This window comes from Toxotes jaculatrix, chromosome 6, assembly GCF_017976425.1.
Source record: "Toxotes jaculatrix isolate fToxJac2 chromosome 6, fToxJac2.pri, whole genome shotgun sequence".
Lineage (NCBI taxonomy): Eukaryota > Metazoa > Chordata > Actinopteri > Toxotidae > Toxotes > Toxotes jaculatrix.
The window spans coordinates 1302152-1318401 of record NC_054399.1 but is presented as its reverse complement, the minus strand read 5'-3'; positions in this window follow the sequence as shown (position 1 = coordinate 1318401).

Here is a 16250-nt window from a genome sequence, read left to right as displayed (position 1 = left end):
ATAAAAAACGTCATAGTATAGTATGGCGTTTTTTTCGGCCAAAAAAAGTCAACATTTTTTTCGGCCTCAAAATGTCATAAAAAACGTCATAGTATAGTATGGCGTTTTTTTCGGCCAAAAAAAGTCACTATTTTTTTCGGCCTCAAAATGTCATAAAAAACGTCATAGTATAGTATGGCGTCTTTTTCGGACAAAAAAAGTCAAAAATTTTTTCGGCCTCAAAATGTCATAAAAAACGTCATAGTATAGTAAGGCGTCAAAGTCGGACAAAAAAAGTCAAAATTTTTTTCGATCTCAAAATGACATAAAAAAACGTCATAGTATAGCATGGCGTTTTTTTCGGCCAAAAAAAGTCAACATTTTTTTCGACCTCAAAATGTCATAAAAAACGTCATAGTATAGTATGGCGTTTTTTTTCGGCCAAAAAAAGTAAAATTTTTTTTCGGCCTCAAAATGTCATAAAAAACGTCATAGTATAGTATGCCGTTTTTTTGGGCCAAAAAAAGTCAAAAAAAAAATTGACCTCAAAATGTCATAAAAAACGTCATAGTATAGTATGGCGTTTTTTTAGGGCAAAAAAAGTCAATTTTTTTTTCGGCCTCAAAATGTCATAAAAAACGTCATAGTATAGTATGCCGTTTTTTTCGGACAAAAAAAGTCAATTATTTTTTTCGGCCTCAAAATGTCATAAAAAACGTCATAGTATAGTATGGCGTTTTTTTCGGATAAAAAAAGTCAAAATTTTTTTCGGCCTCAAAATGTCATAAAAAACATCATAGTATAGTAAGGCGTCAAAATCGGACAAAAAAAGTCAAAAAAAAAATTGACCTCAAAATGTCATAAAAAACGTCATAGTATAGTATGGCGTTTTTTTCGGACAAAAAAAGTCAAAATTTTTTTCGGCCTCAAAATGTCATAAAAAACGTCATAGTATAGTAAGGCATCAAAATCGGACAAAAAAAGTCAAAAATTTTTTCGGCCTCAAAATGACATAAAAAACGTCATAGTATAGCATGGCGTTTTTTTCGGCCAAAAAAAGTCAACATTTTTTTCGGCCTCAAAATGTCATAAAAAACGTCATAGTATAGTATGGCGTTTTTTTTCGGCCAAAAAAAGTCACAATTTTTTTCGGCCTCAAAATGTCATAAAAAACGTCATAGTATAGTATGGCGTTTTTTTTGGACAAAAAAAGTCAAAATTTTTTTCGGCCTCAAAATGTCATAAAAAACGTCATAGTATAGTATGCCGTTTTTTTGGGCCAAAAAAAGTCAAAAAAAAAATTGACCTCAAAATGTCATAAAAAACGTCATAGTATAGTATGGCGTTTTTTTCGGACAAAAAAAGTCAATTTTTTTTTTCGGCCTCAAAATGTCATAAAAAACGTCATAGTATAGTATGGCTTTTTTTTCGGCCAAAAAAAGTCAAAATTTTTTTCAGCCTCAAAATGACATAAAAAACGTCATAGTATAGTATGGCGTTTTTTTCGGGCAAAAAAAGTCAAAATTTTTTTCGACCTCAAAATGTCATAAATAACGTCATAGTATAGTATGGCGTTTTTTTTGGCCAAAAAAAATCAAAATTTTCTTCGACCTCAAAATGTCATAAAAACGTCATAGTATAGTAAGTCGTCAAAATTGGACGAAAAAAGTCAAAAATTTTTTTCGACCTCAAAATGTCATAAAAAACATCATAGTATAGTATGGCGTTTTTTTCGGGCAAAAAAAGTCAAAAAAAAAATTGACCTCAAAATGTCATAAAAAACGTCATAGTATAGTATGGCGTTTTTTTCGGGCAAAAAAAGTCAAAATTTTTTTCAGCCTCAAAATGACATAAAAAACGTCATAGTATAGTATGGCGTTTTTTTCGGCCAAAAAAAGTCCAAATTTTTTTCGACCTCAAAATGTCATAAATAACGTTATATTATAGTATGGCGTTTTTTTCGGGCAAAAAAAGTCAAAATTTTTTTCAGCCTCAAAATGACATAAAAATGGTCATAGTATAGTAAGGCGTCAAAATTGGACAAAAACAGTCATTTTTTTAGAACGGCCTCAAAATGTCATAAAAATGGTCATAGTATATTAAGGCCTCAAAATGTCTTAAAAATGGTCATAGCATAGTAAGGCGTCAAAATCGGACAAAAAAAGTCAAGATTTTTTTTTTCCCTCAAAATGACATAAAAATGGTCATAGTATAGTAAGGCGTCAAAATCAGACAAAAAAAGTCAAATTTTTTTTGGCCTTAAAATGTCATAAAAATGGTCATGGTATAGTAAGGCGTCAAAATCGGACAAAAAAAGTCAAATTTTTTTTAGCGTCAAAATGTCCTAAAAATGGTCATAGTATAGTAAGGCGTCAAAATTGGCCAAAAAAAGTCAAATTTTTTTTAGCTTCAAAATGTCATAAAAATGGTCATAGTATAGTAAGGCATCAAAACCTAAGTAAGTAAACCTGGTAAGGCTTTTTTTCTCGTCTCGACGTGATGCATTTGTGTACCTATTTTCAAGTTTGTAGGTTTTATTCTGAATTTTTTCACATTCTAGGGGGCGCTGCAGAGTCCGGATGTATGAACAGTGGCAAAGAAGAATTTTCATTGGGGGACAATTTCTGGCAAAGTTTGATGACTTTGCACGTTCAGGGGGTCAAATTAGCCGACAAAGCGGTGGAAGAAAAATAAAATAGGACAATAATAATAATCCCTTCAGTTACATTAGGGCTTTGCACGAATTTCGTGCTCGGACCCTAAATATAGTTAGATTTCTAAAATAAATAAATAATAATAAAAAGATCACGGGATAATTCTTTTCTTTCACGTGACATTCAAATGGAGCTTTGGCTGGAGGTTCTATGAACTACTTAAAACTGGAATTTTGGGGGAGTAGCTATTGAAACATCATCAAATGTAGTCAGCATTAATGCTTCAAAACCGTCATCCTCATTTAGCTTAACTGCTGCATTTGATTTAAGGACGTTTGGGATGATTTGAGTATGAATTATGAAACATGTTACAGTTGTCATGCATGCTTGAGGTTTCTGAAGTAATAGCCAGAAAACTAGAACATGTATTCCACTGTCACCTGCTTATTAAATGTCTGTTGGGTCAAAGAAGCCTGAGAATCAAATTTTTGAACATGAATGATAAGTTGATTTTCGGTTTGATTTTGCTTTAAAGTGGCCTTAGTAATCCACATCAGAACATCACTGTCGTGCTACACTAACATTGGCTTTTTCCATTATGAAATCCGTTTGGTTCCATTAAGCTGTTTACTCTCTCTCTCTCCCTCTCTCTCTCTCTCTCTCTCTCTCTCTCACACACACACACACACACACACACACACACACACACACATTCATGCACACATAAACACACAAATAAATATATATACATAAGCTGTACACGTGTGTGCACACAGATCCAAATTGCTCACTTCAAGACTCAGTGAAATTTAAAAAAAACACACACATTTTATACATAATCCATATGTGAGAATTTGCTTTGATGTGGCAAACCAGAGTGAGGGCTAATGGAGCTCACCCACAACAATGGAGCACACTTAAATGGCATGTCTGCCTGAGGGAAATCACTTTGCTTCAACTCCAGCTCCTTCCTGCTCTCACTGGGGAGTCTGCTGATGCACCACAACTGGATTACTTATGATTAGTCACCTTGTATTTATTTGTAATTAGTTTGTCTTCATTCTGCCGCACGCTTTTGATTATCATTTACCTCAGTGTGCTTGGGAGATTTTTATGGCAGGCTAAATGTTGTGTTCTTTATTTATTTTATTTAGAAATATCAGCTTCTGCCCATACAGCTTTCTCTCTTTTTGTGTACTGTATCAGAAATAATATACATAGCACCTTCCTGATGCTTTATGATAATAACTTCAACACATTTTATAGATTTAGCTATGGACAACATAAAGGGTTTATGAGAATAGGCAGCTTTTGTCCTAGAACCCCTTTCTTTACTTGTGTAACAGATGTCAGTGCTTGCTCATTCATGAACTGAACCAAAAGCCTCTACTGAATATTAAGCCATTATACTATATACTACCCTTTGAAAACAAGCTCCTTCCATTTGAAAAACTGTTTACATACAGAAACATGGTGGGACAGCAGCTTGACACCACAGGTGGCACTATCCTCAAAAATTAAAATGAAGAGTGATGTTAGCCATCCTGAGACACCTGAGGCTCAATTTGCTCCTGTGAGCGAATAGCTATAAAGAAGCTGAAACACGTAACTTATAGTGTACATACCATGATCTGGTCCAGTGGAACTACAACCACAGCCATGCAGCTGTACTGAGTACTTGGTGTTTTATTTTGGTAAAAGTTTCATAGAAACCACACTCAGTGCTGTGCTTAACACATGTACTGACAGTTTTCCATCTACAAAGGAGTAACATTTACTGCTAAGAAATAGCAAAATAACGCTTGTCTTGTGGTGCACACACAAGGGTCTGTTGGAGGCAAGGGGTCAATATTTTTCATCAAAACTTGGAGCAGGCACCAAGACAAAAACAAAAACAGAGATGGAAAAGCACCTGGTTAGCTGTGCTTAGCATAGTGACTGGAAACAGGAGGAAACATCTAGCCTCTGTAACAAAACCCACCTATGTTCTTAACATACATCTTATAACATGTTTGTTTAATCCCTTCAACAGAAGTATCAGGCCAAGGTAGCTGGTTCCTGTCTTTGAGGCAAGCTATGCTAACCAGCTACTGGCTGTAGCCTTGTATTTAACAGACAGAAATGAGAGTGGTACCCATCTTGTCATTTGACTGTCTGCCAGAGAGCGAGTAAGGATAGGTTCGAAAACCATTCCCATAACAGTTAATGAGCATTTAAAAGAGAATAATTAACATTCCTTTAACATGGTTGCCCCTTTGAACTATAGCTAACTTTAACCGCTTTGAGAAGTTTAGCACAAAGCTAATGAGACTGAGTTCCTCCTCGTTCTGCACTGACATCCTACAGAACATACATTATTACAACATGGCAGTTCTACAACGTGGATAATTGTTCGTTTTATGTGAGCTCATGTTTCCCAGACCATATCATAAATAACCTTTTTAGTATGAACCATTTCCTATATGAAACTTCCTCCAAGCCATCACTCAACTTTCATTTCTTTATTTGTTCCTTCATTAGTTCATCCATCCATCTGTTTTCTTGGCCAGTCTTGATCAGATTTTGCCAAAACCTGTGAAAATTATGCATCTCACCATCGCGTTCCAGCATTTCTGTAATTACACTGATGAGGTCCAAGGGGTTTTGTCTGTTCCTTTGTTCATTTGTATCTCATAAACCATTTATCACATTTTGACAAAACTTGGGCAAATTATCCACCTTAGACTGAACTCCATTTTCCCCCTAAATCATACTGATTGCAGGTCAAAATATAATGATTTAAAGGAATTTACTATGGACTGCAGGGATCAGGGCGAGTACTTGGCTAAGCAGGGCCTATAAATGTATTTTTAAAAAATATATTCCTGTAAAAGTCTGATTTACCTACAGTTTACTATAGTTAGTACATGTGCTTGGTATTCAGTAGGACAGAATCCAGGCTTTCAATGAAACCTGAAGCCCCTTAAAACACCATAATGGTGTGAAATGTGGTTCATAATTGTCTTGTGTCAGCCCACCGTGGAATCAGCAAACAACTTAAAATAGTGCCTGGGTTGGGGGGCTCAGTTACTTAGCAGGGTGTTCGATAACACTGAGAGGGACATGCAAATATTGGTAAGGCAATTATTGGCAGTCATGTTTGGCCTAAAGTAGCAGGTAACTCTATCCTCTCCATTATGTATGCTGTGAACTCCAGTGCAAGGAGCACTGTTAAAGCTTTCCTTTTTACTGTTAAAAGGCTTCTTACCTCCTGACGAAAAGAGGCTCACTTTACGCTCAGATGTCCTTCTCAGTGGAAGTGCACTCATAATGCAGTGAGAGAAACTAAGCACCTCCTGTGCCCAGGACTCTTATCTTCTTAAAGCCACATTTAGGGGAAACTGTTTACATGCAGTAGTGTTTCTCAAAAAATTACGTGAATAAATCAGTTTCTTCCCATATGAAAACTTTGCTTAGATTTTCTAAAAATGTGTAAAAAATATCAGTTTTCATTTTTTAAACTGAACATTCATACCATAATGACACTCAGAACAACTATTATAAGATTAGGACATTTAATCATTTTATAAACAAGTAACTTCATCATCTTTTACAAAGAAAAAATAAATACACTAAGGAATGGGAGCCACTCTTTCTCCATTGACATAAATGTTTATTTCACTAGGGAATATTACAAACATGCCATCTGGGCTCAGGCAGCTTTTATGAGATGTTATTGAAAAAATGAGCATAAATACAAAAGGAATGAGATAGTCAACATTCATGTTATGTTTGCCCTCCCACACACACACACACACACACACACACACACACACACACACACACACACACACACACACACACACATTCTCTCCTTTTACTGGTTTGACTCTTGAAAAGCATTCCTTGTTCCATTTTCCCCCATTCTCCTCAAGAATGTAGTAACAATAATAATGCATTAAGTGGGCTGAGTACTCTAAACACTCAGAGCTTCCTCTCACAATAAGTGCAGAACCAGTTTGCCTGCTGTTGAAAGCATCTTACAGAGTCCTACAGAGAGTGGAGAGTTTGCCCCTACACCCCCACCCCTCTTTCTCTGTCTCATACTCACACACACTCACACACCAGACTCCTACACACTGTCTGTGACTCTGGATGATGAAACAAAAACACTGTCAGACTCAGGGTCTTGCACTGTCCGGTGAATCAGAAGACCTCAACATGTGATATCATGGTTTTTGTGCAGGCGTCCTGTGATGCCTGCAGAAATAGTCCCACCTGAGTTCCAGTGCACATCGTGCTCCTGTCTGCTGGAGCCACCAGCATGGCGCAGCTCTGAGCAGGGGGTTAAATCCCCCATAAGAACACCAAAAGGTCACCAAATGCTGTTGTTTATCAGACATCCTAAAATGAAGCACTGAGTGGGTATCCTGTGGTTTGATTTCAGCCCCTCTGCAGCATCGCAAATGCACCATAATGATTATCCTAATACTCCTCTTTACACAAACACTGCCTAAAAATAAACAAAGAAGTAGGGCTGTAAATTTTAAGGAATTTCCGTAATTGATTATTGGATATGTTAACAATCAATGATTGGTTACCTGTAAAAAAAAGAATGAACTGAAAATATATGTTCTCCCATAAAAACTGAGTGGTTAAAGCTTTTTTTTTTTTTATTGTAGAGGTAAAGAGAAAAAGAGGGAAAAGGTGAGTGGGTGGGGAATCTTTCTTAAATTCTGGATAGCTAGCTAAACTACAAAGATGCCAGACAACAAATTGGATGGATTCAAAGTGTTTTTGTGACGCCTGCAACCTTTTGTTGATGATAAAAAAGAGCTGATCTAAGCATTTCTTGAATGAAAGCTGGAAAGACATTTCCAGTCCAGACCAGCAGCTCAACTGTACAAGTAGAAACCAGGAATTTCTCTAGTCTTTGAAACTGGAGCCATTAAAGAGCACTAAATCAAGTTGCCTGTTGTCTCAGCAAAGGACTGTGTGATTTGGCATTATCGTTGCAATTACAAGGAAGGTAGTAGGATCTGCGTTAGATCTCCCTGTCTATGCCCTTTACACACACATACACACACAGACACACAGGCACACACACGCACACAAATGCAAAGAGAGAGTGAGAAAGACAAGCACTTCAGGAAGAGAAAATATACCTGAGGGATATCTTCTGTCTTTGATTTCATAGCTCTACACTGCCAAAGTCCTAAATTAACTTAAATACCATAGTGCTATAAAAAAAGAGGATGGGCCGGTGGGGTGTGTTTGAGGGTGTGTTCATCTAAGTTGTGTCTGTTAATCATTGCTTTTTTCCCCAATGTGTCTCTTCTTTTTGCTGCTGTTGTCACACTGTATTACAGGAAGTGCGTCATGAATGTAAAGCACAACAGATTTCACAAATTCCCAAAGACAAAAATGCAAAGCACAAGACCTGAAGGTGGAATTAATTCTAATCATCCCCCAGTCAATGACCTATACATGTAATTATGGGACCAGTTCAAGCAGCTTCCCTGAAGAATGTCCTGTACCATCACTTCATCGCCTCAGAACTGATGTTTTTTTTTTTAGGCATTACAGCTCGCTGTTTCTTCATATGTCACAAAGATTCAGAATCTGCGACCTGAAACAGCCTGAGGAGAGCGACTTCACAGGCAGTTTCCTCGGGGACTAATGTGTTTTCAGAGCGGCGACCATCTTTTTCCCTGTTTAATGAGCTCAGTCATAAATAAATGCATGGCCTTAATTAGCCTGCGTGTGGTGGGGGCACTGGAATTAGTGTGGAGCTGTGGAGATGGAGGCTCCATGCCCGAGTTCTTCTGGAGATGGTGATCCGGGCGTGGGGAGGTGGCCTTTGAGCAGATGCTCTCCTCGCTCTCTGCTGGTTAAGGCTTCCACGACTCCCTCCTTTCATCTAAATCTATTAAGCTGCTTCGCACCAAGCCTCCTTGGCCAGTGGAGTGGCTCACGTTGGACAGTGGGCCAAACCTGGGCCAAAGAGTGATATGTTTTTTTAAGGTGATTAGATCGGAATGATGAAATTAAACTAAAATTAAACCTTTTCTTTTAATGGGCATCATATTTTTGTGGTTATGAAAGTGAAAACAAAGGAAAACTAAAAATTATTAACTAATCTGTGTGCTAAACAATTTCTCTATCTCTTATACTAATTGTGTCTTCAGCTCTGAGCTACCATGTTCTTTAATTTCTTTCTTTCTTTAATCTTTTATCTTTAATTGAATTAATTAAATTCAGTTCATTCAGCTAGTTATAAAATATATAACATTTCTTTGTATCTGATTTCAGTTGTTAACCAACCACTGCAAGCATATCTATAAAATTATATCTATTAAATAGCTAATTTAGCTAATCATATTAACATGTTGTAGCTAAGGCTAGCAATGGGAGTAATGATTTTAGAACAATGCGTGGATTGTCTGTCCACATTGTGCGAACACAGCATTAACACCTTTCTAATTGCTTAAGTACAGTGTCTATTTTTCACTTTAACGCGGTGTATAGCTGTCATCACATTTTAATGTCTTAATTATAAGCTGGTAAATAAAATATGAACACAATCCACAGTAACAATAGCAATAATACCTTTAGCTGAGGTGGAATCTAACAGCTACACACTATAAACTGTAAACGCAAAGTTGGTGTTCTTTACAGTGACAGTAAAACCAGAGGGAAATCATTTAAATTGGTTCCTCAACTGACAAACAGAGGCACGGTTATAATCCTGGCCAAAAGCTAACGTGTTAGCTTCCTGGCTGGTGGAGGCCAGAAATGCTAATGATGCTAATCTGCTGGCCACTTCAGCCGACCTGAGGGATGGACTTAGAGGCTTTTTCTTCTTTAAGTGACAAGTATCTACTTTAGAGTTAACATGAGAGTAAACAGTAAGACTCAGCGTCATAGACTCAGCTCACCACAGTGGTCTTTTAGTATCTTCTTGCAATTATAATTAAAGCTCTGGGAATTATTAGGTTAGTCACACTGTGCTTCAGAAAACGTCTGTACTGTGACAGTGACAGAAAGATTCAAACTGCTGATTGAGGGTTTGACTGATTGCCTTCAAGCAGAGGGCCAGAGGTGAGGTGAGGATCTCAGTGGGCAGCTGCAGTGAGAGACAGGACCATTTACAGTATGCAGGTGGTGACAGAAACATTAGTGAAGTGGGCGAATGCCTTTTGGAGACTTGGTGACTAACTCTGCTCTCATATTGCATTCTAAGTTACAGTGCAACTATGAGAAGGCTGGGGGCTCCTCCTCCCCAGAGCTGACCAAAACCTGAACACACACACACACACACACACACACACACACACACACACACACACACACACACACACACACACACACACACACACACACACACACACACACACACACTGATGACTAACCAGCCTGGCTCTATCATCTCTCTTGACCAGAACATTACTGCTGCTGACCATGTAAACAGCTCCAGTGTAGTGCACCGCAGCACCATCTCAACACACATCAACATTTGTCCAAAACAATTTGTGGAGAGTGGTCCTGGATCAGGGTTGTAAAAATACATTAGGAATAGACATTAGTAATATTGCAGGGCCATATGTGTGGCAGACCACTGAGGTCACCTGACACTGAAGGTCACCTTTTTCAGTTCAAATTATTAAGTGCTTCCCCTCTAATCAGATGAGACATCCCACATGCTGCCCGTGCACATAGCAACCAGTTTATTTATAGGCTCCAAACTGAAATGACCAGTTGGTTTAATTTAATATTGAGCAATAGGATTATACATGGAAACAAATTACCTAAGTGGGGGTACTCACTACCAAAATCTTTTAACAATGATGGAAACCACGGACATGATGTCTCCCAGTATTATTTCATTATTGGGTTTAGCCTCTGCATCTGTCAGCTAGGCCTGGCTTCTGGATGGGCCCAGCTTGTGTCCAGACTGATGCACAGCTGCTAGCAGCTCACATAGACCTATGCCTTGGCCACCCCACACTCCAGGGTCATGAAGGGGAAGGGCAGCATCCTATCCCACCCACAACCACAGACTCAGACTCCTATTTCCCAATTACACTTCAATTTCATAACCTGCTGCGGTCAAAAGAAACAAGCTGGATATGGAGAGTTTACATGTTTACGGCAATATCAGAACCAACAACGACTTTATCTGCACATCATGATATCTGTTATTGTGTGTCCCACCTGCTCCTGCTATTGAACAGAGCAACGATTCTGACGCTGAACCTCTTAAATGTGAGTAAGTGTGGACATTATTTAATCTGATGGAGTACAAGGGGCCGACATCAGCATACGAGCAGAAAGCTTAAAGACGTCGTAGTAAACCATTTCTCCTCTAAAAGAGTTGTGCTGGTGACAAGATTTTTTTTTTTTTATGAAGGAATGCAATTAGACTTCAGCCTTAATATCTCAGAGGCTGTCACATTCTCAAACTACTCTGCCATGCTTGCCAACTGCAATCAGAAATAACTCTGTCCCTTCAACTTAATGAAAAACAAGTACTTGGCTATAAACTTGTAGTCATCCTCTATCCAATCACATTGTCTTGAGTAATTAAAATGATTAGCTTAATTAGCTTAATTAACTAAATTTGACTACAGGACATGGCCATATGGTGAAGAAAAACAAAGATGGGAGCTAATTAAAGTTAAAATAATGCAGGTTTTAATTAACTCAACCCTTAGGCATCAACATTTTCAAATTTATCCAAGCTGATAATTAAAAAGTCCTCTTGCCCAAGCAACATTTCTTCTCTGAGCTAATTAAATCTGGAAATAAATTAGCAACATGACGCTCCAAATATTAATTCCTGCTAGAAGATGACTTCACTTTCTAATGAAATTAATTAGCTGCACTGGACCCTCAATCAGATGCCAGGCGCTGTCCGTGAGCATAGACCTCATGTAATCTAGCGCTGGGCTAAGGGCCCGAGGGCAGAAATTTACAATTGTAATGAACACTCTTTAACTGTGTGTCTCTCTTAATACACCAAATGAACATGTAGATCTATTTATGCCAAGGGCTCCCTCATTTATAAAGGAGTGGTAAGACCAGCTAGTTAAAACTTTCTTTTTTTTCAGAAAGAATGTGTAGTGCGAGAGAGCACATAACCACATAGCTGCCAAAAGCAATGCCAAGACCAGTTTCAGCAGCCTGTAAGGTTCCACAGGCTGTGCCTGTGTGTATGCCAGCCTATTACAGAAGACCCTCATGAATTCACCCCCCTACACTCTCTTGGCAGCTTAAAGGGATGACACTGTGGACGGGGGAAATGCAGTAAAATGTATCTGTCTGCATTTTCAAGTCTTTACTGTCCCCATTGCCTATGCATATAATTTACTGTATATACTTGGGCACCACTGTAAAACAAACTCCATTATCCACCATTATGGCTATTTTTAAACAGATGTCTGACATGTGAGACACCTTAAAAATCAGAAATGGCATGATTTCATTTTATATTATTATATATTTCTGGAGACCTCAAGTGCTTTGAGGAAGGTGCTATATAAATAAAACTGAATTGAATTGAAAGACTTATTTTAGCATTAAGCATAAAATAGACACAGATTACTGCATCAGTGGAAAAGCAGGTTAAAACTTATTCAAATAGATTTTAAGATTATGATTACGAAGATAAGATCAAGATGAAATTTTAATGATCCCCATAGGGAAAAACAGTTCTAGTGTGCAATGAGTCTGCTACTATACTTTTTCTGATGGTAAAATATATCACATAATGTACTATAACTTTTGTGAATGTACTACTGCAGTAAATTATGTTACAGTTAAGGTCAGCTTAAATAGAGACATCATTTACACAACTAATTCACAGATACACAATATGCCACAATTCACTCTCCAAAGTGTTGCCTTATATTTCTTATCACATAGGAGCAAAAATGTCATCCACAGCCTTTATCTTAACTGGTGCTGTCATTAATAAGATAATGTGCAGGCACGCAGCAGCACTACACTAACCTGGAATGAGCACCAGCACTGTGGTGTCCACTTCTTGTTAGCACGCTGCTTTATTTTCAATAATTAAGTCGGGACAAGTCTCACGCTTAATGACACTGATCAATATATCTCTATTATTCAGGATCCACTAACCACATCAGCAGCCTGACACACAGACAAAGAGATGCAGACTGGACAGTAGGTGGTTCATTTGTACAACACAAAGAACCAAATATTACAACAGTCAAATAAAAGTGTAAAAATTCGCAGCTGCCCTGCAGTTGTCCACTTTGTCCACAGCAATTGTTTTAAAATTATCATTGAAAATTACATTTCAAATGAAGTGTAACGTTTGCAGGAGTCACACAATGCAGTGAAATTAAATGAAATTCAGTCAGCAGTGTCACAGGCAGAAAAGCAGGGAACACCCAAAGAAAAACACACACGCACACGCACACACACGCACACGCACACGCACGCACACACACACACACACACACACACACGCACACACACACGCACACGCACACGCACACACACACACTCACCATGACCTCAGTCCCAGATGGTCTGGGCTTAGCCCCAGACCTTGTCAACTCCTAGAAACGCCCCTGACCACATCCTCTCTCAGATGCTTCTTACAGCCTGTTGGAGGAGTGCAGCATGAAGGGCAAACCTTCATTTTACTGTGGTGACAGAAGATGCTCTGGCCTTTGTGTTGAGCATGTTCTCTCAAAAAAAGAGCCTGCAATGCCTTTAAAATTGAGATAATTGTGTTTACTGGGCACAGAGTGGCTTTCAGTCTGTGCAGACAACAAACTACGGAGAGGAAAAAGCTGCTCTTTTGATTCTGTCAGTTTTTCAATAATTAATGCTCTCCTCTGGCAATTTTGATCCAGTATGTAAATAGTTTCTCATCCCATTATGCAGAGCATTGATGAATATGACAAAATTCTAAGAGATGACAGTCCAGCTCACACAGTTGTGGGCAAACATTACAATACACTAATGACCCGGGCCTTTAATGTCATCCCATCTGAGACATTAGAGAATTTGAAATTAAAGGTACAGTTGGCTCACACGACAAAGTGGCCCTCATCTGAGAGGAATACTCACATCAGTCAGGATGCAGCCATGATGCGCCCGAGCTGAGCTTAAAGCTAGTTATAGCTCACATCAAAGGAGCGTCATCATGCCCAACAGCTACCCTTGCCATTTGGATCCAACTGAATCCGATCCTTTAGTTACATTTTTCAAGCTATCTCTCCTCCAGCTTCCACGCTTAAACACCATTAAAATGGAAAATATAGTGTTTTCTGCATCAGCCCCGGCCTTCGTTATTTCACAGACTTGTCCTTGTTATCTTGATCGCAGTAAACAAGCAGCATATACTCCTCTGAATTCTCAGCTCTAGTGTGGAGTTGTCTGACAAAGTGGTCAAGAATGTAGACACAATTAGTGCTACAAAGAAATGTCTAGATATCAACGAGATGGTGCAATGACCTTTAAAACAAAGGATTCTAAACACTGGGATCATAGAAATGCACTGGCTGCTGCCATAAGGCTCTAACTCATTTATTTCAGGTGGTTTTCATATGTTCTGCTTTGAAGAATAATAAATCTCAAAGCTCTAATCACGCTGCTCCTGGCTGTGATTCTTCCCTTAGATATTAATAACACAGAAAAATAAAGAAGCATCAGATTGGGTCAAATACATACACAGCTTTTAGACAAAAATGAAGCATCTGATGGTGATTGTTTATTTGATGTTCAGAGAGCTACTTTCCTAATTATCCGGCTGTGGATTATTTTATAAGAGAGATTCTGCTATTTTCTCCTTTTTTGATGCAGATTCTCTTTAAACTAGTTCACCGGAGCATGACAGTGATTAACTTTAAAAGGTCATTTAAAATAGCTTTCAGGAACCATGTGATGAAACCTGGTTGAATGTCTCTAAATGATGTACTTGGAGATGAAGACACCACGCCAGTGTTGCTCAGCGACCCCCAAAATACACTTTATGCTTTAATAACCCCTGACAGCATATAGGAGTCATTTCCAGACCTCCTGGCACATGTACCTGCGGAAAAACAAGCCGTCTTCGAACAATAGTACATCAAGATTCCCTTAAATGAGTCTTAACATGTCTCCAACTGCACCTTTTGTGACCTACCTCAGACATGAAAGGTTAATCCATGACAGGGTTAAAAACTTATCTGGCCTTTCTGGTCACATAACATCCCAATTACTTTAACAATCTCACAGTGAATGGTGGTGGTGGTGGGGCCACGGGGGGGAGATGGGAGAGAGGGAAAATACAATAGATAAAAGTCTGTCTCAGAGTAAAAGATAAGTTCTTATCTTAATCTAATGACTCCACAGCCTTAATTTGTCAGACCTGGCTTGCCTGGAAGGAAGAAAAAAAGAGAGTTTCTTGTACACACTGTTAATAAGGGACATCTCTCAAGTCTCGGTGTCTGTGAGCAGTGGAGAAAGGATTATCAGCGGAACATTCGGTGGCAACAGCGAGATGTGTTTCATTCTGTGGATGTAGTTTTTTACTTCTGCTAACAGTTGCTAATTAGCACCTCATCACCCTCCAAGTAGCTCCATACTGTGGAGACGCCAAGCACAAAGTATTTATAACCCAACTCCAGTGACTGAGGAGATAAACAGCTCGGTGTGGCCAATGGCCAGATCAAACATTTTGCTCGCGTTATGAAGCTATTTATCTACATTATTCTTCACAAAATGTGGGATTCATGAAGAAAAAAATGCCTTTTAGATCAATTTCACATGAACTCACCACTCCAGAGGGCAATCTGTGTAATATATATAACATCTAAATTACAACAACAATTAATTATGCATAAAAACTGTTTATGAGTATTTACATCATCATAATATGTCTTTAAGATGTTTTTTCAGCCAAAGCACTCCTGTGTTCGCCCCCTGCCATCACTGTGAGTTTATTCATTTATTGCATGGATGGATCCCTTTGGAATCAAACTGTTAAACCTGGCAGTGTTAGTGACATGCTTTGCTAACGGAGCTACACAGGACCAGACTGACGTAAATGACAAAAAAAAAAACAAAAAAACATGCCTCTCGAGCCGCAATTTCTTTGACAAAGACAAAGAAAATAGAATGTGAGCACTGTGTGAGAGCAAATCTCAATAGATTAATTTGAAGTGTTCACTGAATTGTGATTCCTTTTAATTAATGATAGAATTAACTGCTTTGTTAATGCGTTCCTGGAGGAAATGAGCTGCTGGCAAAGTCTGCAGCGAACAAAAGGAGGACACATCTCTCTTGACATTTATACAAGTCTAACTTTGCCAGTGTCAGGGTGCTGCAGCTCATGTTGGGTGAAATTTGTCTTGGAGGAATGTTTTCCTGCTCTGTTAAGAGACAGTGACTCCAAACCACAACTGTGTTTGAAATCCATAGAAAACTGAGAACTGGGGTTTTCATAGCAGCTGAAAGGTGAGACATGTTACAGGGGTGTTGATATCATTTAAAAACTGCACTCATGGAGCTTGTTGTAAATTATCAGCTGCCTACTGTTGTGAAGATGCAGTCCACGTTAGCAGCTGGATAATTCCCGGATAATTTCGACTTATCACAACGTGAACCCTATGTTTGGTC